The 6,011-nt window shown below is 49.6% G+C and overlaps 1 protein-coding gene across 1 annotated transcript in view; it reads left to right on the top strand.

Annotated features, from left to right (window-relative positions):
* Window positions 1–284: 284 nt before the first annotated feature.
* Window positions 285–6,011, top strand: part of PAG1 (phosphoprotein membrane anchor with glycosphingolipid microdomains 1) — a 106,446-nt gene continuing 100,719 nt past the window's right edge. The window contains exon 1 of the mRNA XM_063170829.1: window positions 285–519. The gene's annotated coding sequence lies outside the window, so the exon portion shown is untranslated. The remainder of the gene's footprint in view (window positions 520–6,011) is intronic.

The following is a 6,011-nucleotide window of genomic DNA, read 5'->3' as shown; positions in this document are numbered from 1 at the left end:
GCTCCCCGCTGCTCGGGGCGGCCAAGGCCCCCGGGGCCGCGGCACTGCCGCAAGGTGGGCAGCGAGCGAGGCGCTGCGGCGGGAGCCGTGCCCCGCAGCCTCCGCAGGGCCGTGCCGAGCCGTGCCCATGCCGTGCCGTGCAGAGTCGTGCCCGTGCCGAGCCGTGCCCGAGCCGTGCCGCGCTCGCTGCCGGCCCGCGGCGCCGCCGCCGCCTCCCTGGCTCCGCCGCCGGGCGCGGGGACATGCGCAGTGCCCGCGCCGCGCTCCGCGGCCGCGCTCCGGCCCCTCCGCCGCCTCCCCCGACCCTCCCGCCGGGCGGAGGAGGGGGAGGGAGAGAGGGGGAGGAGGAGGAGGAGGCGGGTAGGGAGAGAAAAGGAGAGGAGAGAAGAAGAGACGAGAGACGCGCCGCAACTTGCTGCCTCTCCTCCCTCGGCTCCGTGGCCGCGCCGCTGCGGGCTGCGCTCCGCGGGAGGCGGCGGCATCTAGGGACGCTCCGCTCCGCGGGGCCCGCGCCTCCCGGTGAGTTGGGGGCGGTGCGCGAAGTTGCCGTGTCCGTGTCCGTGTTTTGGGGCGCTGGCGCAGTCGCTGCGGGGCCGCTGCGGGGCTGTCCCTGCGCTCCGCGCTGCGGGCGCTGCGCACGGGCGGAGCTGCGGGCGGTGCGGGCGGCAGGAGCGGACGCAGGTGCGGGACACGGCCCCAGCCCCGGCCCCGGCCGGGTCAGCTGTGCGAATCTCCGCGGCGCGGGGTTACCGCGCCTCCCCGCTCCTGCCAGCCAGCCCCGTAACCCTATTTCCATTGCAATCCTATTAGGCAGTGGCAGGCTCTGGTTTGTGTCGCCGTGGCATCTGCTCTGGGCTCGGAAAGTCTCGTGGAGGACTGGGGCGAGCGGGGCTGCTCCTCCGGCAGAGCTGCGAGCGCAGATTGTCCCTAACGCCGAGTGCTGCGCGGGGCTTGCGGCTCGCAGGGCTCCGGAGAGGGAAAACAGAAACTGACCCCCGGGCACAGCAGAAAGTTGTGCAGCTTGAGATGCTACGGACGCTAATGGGGCAATTAGCTAGATAAACAAACGTAGTGATTTATAGGTGTCTGAACTATAGCACTTTGAAGATAGAGCTCTTTAACCTTTCATTCTCATCTATCCTTCAGAGATTTGGTTATAAGGAGAGTAACGTATCGTGTGTGGTGCTGAATGCACGAATTGATTACATTTGTGAAAGGAACGGCCTTTGAAATAATACTAAGCCATTAAGCAATAAATGCAGAAAAGGAGTGAGACAGAGGAAGAGCAAAGAAAAAATCTTGGCAGAAAATATTTCCCCCCGTCCTAGCAGCCTAGGAAGCCTTGCAGCTGTGCTTGATTAACTTTTATCCAGAGTTCTTATTTTATGAAATTAAACTTCAAAAAAACAAGCACGCTGTGTGAAACCAGAGGCAAATCCTCCTTAGTCCTCTCAAAGTCTGTCTGTGTTGCAGATAAATGATGATTGGAGCAGCGTCTGTTAAGAGAATTTGTAGAAGCAAACACTGCTAAAGATACCCAGTAGGTAAATGGAAGTACTTTGTTGTTGTGTTTGTTTCTCTTAGGTGATACAGAACAAGACATTTCAAATTCCACGGGGTTTTATTTTACATTCTTAAAAAATTTTCAGGTGCACAACTTCGTTATTGCAAAAGCGCCTCTCCTAATTGGAAAAGTGATTTATTCAGGTCTTAGTTTATTTAACAAAGGCCAAATTCTGCAGCCTGTGGGGCATCTCCTGTAAGGGGTGAGTGTCTTTTGCACTCATTGAAAAAGAAAATAGTACAGCATGTGTGACACCATGCAGGCCTGAAGTACTAGAGCAATTTTATACTTAACCAGCATTTCAACACAGATTTTTATTAACATAAAATCAATATTCAGGTCAGCAATTAGGATCTGCAACTTCCAAATGAGAACCGGACCTGGAGGCAACGCATTGCTCAAATGAGTAAAAGTTGTGGGACATGACAGTCATCAAACTCACCCATCTTTTGTTTGGCTCCTTTTATGAGATGTCATTTAATGAGGAAAAGAAACAGGTAATCCATTGTGTTTTAAGGCACTGTGCTCCTCATAGGCCTCATTGCCAGGCATTTGGAAGTGCACGTGGCTTTAGATCATGTATTGTGTACAAATGACTACTACCAGATAACTTTAGTTCTGAATTTATTCTACTATTACAGTTCTATTGATCTGAAAGTGGCAACTGGATTCCAAGTCCTAAACAAGGATGATCTGAGAGTTAATTTATATTTTAGGGAGCACTGAGGAGTCCACAAGAAAAGCCATCAAGTTTTTCTTGTTGGATGTGCAGTGGCATTTAGTTTAAGGAACTTTCTTTCTTGGGGCACTGACATTGACACACAAAGGAGTTAAATGAGTTTATCAGCTCATTGATGCCCATGGTGGAGTGCTGCAGAGTTCAATGGCTGGAACAGGACAGTTATTTTACTTCCAGTAAGGATGGGGATAGAGAACTGAGGAGCTTTTTCAAAGTAGTTCCAAACCCATGGAGTTTGTAACTGTAAAATATAATGCAAGAATAAGATTAATAGACCAAGAGGACTCAAAATCATGTGACAGTTAAAACAATAAATCATTCAGATAACACTACCCATACCCCTGCAGCAATGCCTCTGCTTCCAGGTGTTGAGAATGGGGCAGGTTTCAGGCAGAGGATGCGAGGGTAGCTCAGCCCTGGAGCAGCAGTGGGGAGGGCAGGTGTCCCAGAGTGTGGTGGTTGTGCTGGGGCTGGGAGGGAGCCCAGGCAGGGTGAAGGGGAGCAGAGGGCTGCCCCTCTGATTGCTAAGCTGAGATGGGGAGTGGCCCCTCCCATGATTTAGGGTTTGCTGAAGGTGTGGCCCTGCCTGGAGCCAGCAGGGAGAGGTGCTGGATGAGGCTCAGGTTGCACAGCCTGTGGCTTGCAGGCACGCTGCCCTGGCTGCTTGCTGCCCATCCAGCATCCCAGGGATGCCATCAGTACTGCTACTGCCTTATACTGTCTATAATAATGCCAAAAAAGTTCTGGTGAGGGGAGAAGCTCAAGTTTCTTTCAGGGGAAAATGGTCCATTTGTAAATGTTCATATGATAAGATACTGCTTGCATGGAGTGAAACATGGAAAGGCAAGCAGTGTACACTCATTTGTGCAATACTACGAGAAGTAAACTCCAAATTTTGAAATCACTATGCAGTCATGTGGGCCCATGGAGGACCTGTGAAAGCTGCAGCACAGATGAGGAAGCTGAATCCTGATTTGGCTGCCAATTTACTGCAGGTAGTTGAGATGTCCTTGGTTGCTGCTCCCCCATCTCCATCCTGGCACTCTTCATGCACTGAACTGCTGTGCTGTGCCAGAGGTTCTCCATCAGTCACTCCTTCCACTGGTCCCTCACCTCCCAAAATCCCCATGTGCCATGCCAGCAGTGGTGCCCTGCCTGTGAACTGGGGTGAATGGCAGCCTGCAGGTGTTCAGTGACTCCTTCAAGGCCCCAAACTGCAAACCCCTCTGCAGTTTCATTCTGCTTCTCTTCTGTGGTGAAGCAGTTTTTTTGGCAACACTGCTCCCTCAGTTACCTGGGCAGGGGTGGGCAGGCTGCAGGTGGTGGGACCTCCACAGCTTGCTCTGAGAAGGTGCACCCAGCACAGCTGTGAGGTGGATGACGAGTGACAGGAGGTGTGCCTGTGCTTCATGGATGTGATATAACCCATTTTTAATTAAAGCAGGCACAGCAGATTATTAGGGTAGATAAATACTGCCTTGTTACAGCCCTCTTGGGTCGTATGTAAGCAGTATTCGTTTAGAAAGGATGAATGAATAGTCAGTGTGAAGGATAAAGATCAGCATTGTTAATCACTGTGGAAGTCTTCCGTGGGAAAGTGTAAACTCATGAGGAAAGATAGTGCCCATAAATATCATTTAAATATTTAAATAAATTGAGGATAAAGTTTTGATAATAAAGGCATGCAAGTACCAAGTTATGTTTGGGTTCCTGTCCAAGATAATGGGACTTGTACAGTTGGCCTCAGTCATTGATAGGCTGTGCTTCTGCTTCATCTTCAATGCCACCTGGGGGGGAACAAAACTCCTAATTTTTCTTGTCAAAGCACAGAGAAAAACTTCAGAAACTTGGGGGGGCTATGTTTGCTTAAGGTCTTGAGCTTCAGGAGGGGTTAATGCTTCCCTCGTGGTGTTTGTGCCAGGTGCCTTTATGGGGGCTTGAGTCAGGGGCACTGAGCATCCAGCTGCAGCTTGTTGCTGTTGATACATCTGCAGGGTGGGAAGAATGAATCCAGGTGGGAAAGAGTGGGTTTCCACCTCCATTTATAAGCAGAAATTGTGCATCTACTGTTCCTTGATTTTGTAATTCTCACTAAAGTTTCTTTTGCCCTTTCATACCTCTCAGAATGCCTTACAACTGTTGGGAAAAAAAAATCTGTGTGCTTTCATGTAAATGCAATGAGGATGAGCCTTTGAAAATATATCTAGCTGATGTTGATGAATAAACAAACGTGGCCAGGGTAAATCTTTTCATCTAACTTCAAGAGCCACGCTGTAACGAAGTAAATATAGATGTACTTAATGGGCTTCTTTCATCCAAATATATAGCAAACCCTTTAAAGTAATGCAAACAAATCTAAAATGGATTTCTAAGTGGCTTTTTATTTTTTATTTTCTCAATATCGGAGCAGTTTAGTCTGGCTAGGCCAGGAGGGGAGCTTGCCCCTGGGGCTGTGCAGATATTGAGGTGAGTGCTGGCCTGAAGGGGAGAGGGCAGTGGGAATGTGAGAGACCCAGCTCTTCTCCTGGGGTGCTGTGCAGTAAAGGCAGGAAGTGCTCATTCCATGTGGAGTTTCAAATGTATTTACATGATGAGGGTCTCCCCAGACATTTCCCTTTGAAGGGCAGCTTTCAGACATGGCTCCAAGAGGCAGGGACCCTGCAGGGCCTGCTGTCTGCTGCCCCTTGGCTGTGCTCATTCCAGGCAGCACCAAGAGCTCCCCAAGCTCAGGATGACAGGCTGCCTTCCCCTGGGGCCACCTGGGCATGGCAGGCCACTGCTTGGCCAGGCACAAACCTGGCTCTGGGGCTGCTCTGCAGGACACGTCCTGGAGTGCCCAGGTGGGGTCCTGGCTCAGAGCACCTGAGCTGGGAGTGAAAGGTGGCCTTGGGGCCATCAGGACACAGCCACAGACAGTCATTGAAGTGGGACAGAGGAACCACTGGTGGTGGTGACTTTGGCAGCATCCTGTTGGCTGGAAGCTGTGGGAAGCTGGAGCTCAAAGCGCGGTTCTGCAGATCTGGGCATTCACTGCCTGCCAGTGGATTGGGTTTCATTTCAAGTCTTGCAGGATGACTGTTTCCAATGATAGCATTTGTAAACAGATTACTGACTTTTTGTGAAGAGCATTTCCTGCACATACAACTGTTCGGTTTCACTGCCCTTGCTTGTAAAGTGTGTGTAATGTTTGCCTTTCCCATATCACAGGACGAATTTTCAGATCTTCTCTTTAAAAAGCACAGTTGTAAAACAGTTTTATTTTAGAAGGAAGTCTTTGTTTTAAAAAAGATTAAACCCAGCTCTGGAGAAGAAGGCCTTTACTTAATAAGAAAAAGGTCTTACCTTTTCTTAATAAGAAAACTTCAGATCCATTTAGTCCTATTGTTGAGTAAGATCCCATTCACAGCTGGGCAATATTAGAATTTGAGTATTAGACTATTTAGACAACTGCATCAGCATAATTACAGAAATTCTTCAGGATGAGATTTTTCTTTGCTGAGATCTTGATGGATAGGAAATATTATAGAGAATAATTTCTATGAGTCTTAGAGGACTTTTGGGAAAGATATTTAAATCTAGAAGACCACTGTACTTTGAAAAACATAAGGGTGATTTACTGATGTTGGACTGAACTCACTGTTTGACACCTCGGATAATCAGTCCAGTCCAGTTTAGCTCGCATCTCGTTGTGTTGGGCCGTGTGTACAG

Source organism: Melospiza melodia, chromosome 1 (assembly GCF_035770615.1).
Source record: "Melospiza melodia melodia isolate bMelMel2 chromosome 1, bMelMel2.pri, whole genome shotgun sequence".
NCBI classification, from domain to species: domain Eukaryota; kingdom Metazoa; phylum Chordata; class Aves; order Passeriformes; family Passerellidae; genus Melospiza; species Melospiza melodia.
Note: the sequence above shows the minus strand (reverse complement) of the source record. Positions and strands in the feature narration are given on the sequence as shown.